Raw genomic sequence first — 1,232 nt, forward strand, 5'->3', positions numbered from 1 at the left:
AATACAAGGCCAGAGATGTATGGTTTCACTAGACTTCCTGTTCATGGGTGCTCTATGTAATTTCTGCTCTACCTAAAGTTTTTAGAGTTCCCATAGGCAGGGCATCTGTGAGGATTACCTCAGCAACAGTTAGTTCCAGATTTTCTCTCCCATCTGAAGCCAAAAGCCCTCTCTATCAAGCCCTTCTGGCTTGCTGTGGATTAAAGGAATTGTTATATCAAGTTCAGACTTGCCAGTAAGTAGGTGGCTATTGCTGTTTTGAATAAAATCTTCTAGTCCTACAGAAACTACCAAAATAACCCGTTCAAGGGAGTGATTAAATAGCTAAGTTCAGAGATGAAAACATCTGTCTGTCATTCTCTAGCAGAGCACTAGACATCTCCATCACAGAAATGGAATCTAGAACCTAGATATTGTGTGGCAGTGAGGATGGCCTGAGATGTGTTCAGGACTTCTGCTGATCAGCAGTAGACCAAACATTCTGCACTGTATTAGTGCCCCTATTGTCACAATAGTTTTGGTTAAAAATAATGTATTATCTTCCTGTATAAGAGATGTGATTGGGATTATTGTTTTTGCTTTTAGAAAACTATAACAATGAAAAGTCGTCTGGTGTGTGTGTAATATATCAAATAGCAACACTAAGGTCTAAAATCCCACAGTTCAAGGATCTTGACTGTGGCTGCACCTAAGTAGAATCACCGGGGAGCTTGTTACACAGACACAGGCCTGGATGCCCCATCTAGGATATCTTGATGTGTGGCCAGGATTGAGAACCATTGTCAGGGTTAGGTGAGGATGCCTGTCTGAAAGCCACCCCAGGAATGTATTATATTAATTTTTTTTAAAAAATGTATTGATATTCCACACATTTTTAATTGGTGGCAATTCATTGACAATGGAAAAATACTTTTTTTGCTTTCCGTTTTATATTAAACATATAGTTCTTGTCTTTTTCCATCTGACTTATTTCTCTTAGTGTGGCACTCTCTAGATCCATTCATGTTGTCACAAATGGCAATATTTCATCTTTATTGTGGCTAAGTAGTATTCCATTGTGTGACACACACACACACACACACACACACACACACACACACAAACCCCAAATTTTCTTTATTTAATAATCAGTCAAAAAAGACATGTTTCTCTGTCTTGGCTATTGTGTATAATGTAGTGATGAACACAGGGGTACATATATCTTTATGACTAAATGTTCTCAAATTTTTCAG

The sequence above is a fragment of the Pteropus vampyrus genome, unplaced genomic scaffold (genome assembly GCF_000151845.1).
Source record: "Pteropus vampyrus isolate Shadow unplaced genomic scaffold, Pvam_2.0 Scaffold10, whole genome shotgun sequence".
Classification (NCBI taxonomy): Eukaryota; Metazoa; Chordata; class Mammalia; order Chiroptera; family Pteropodidae; genus Pteropus; species Pteropus vampyrus.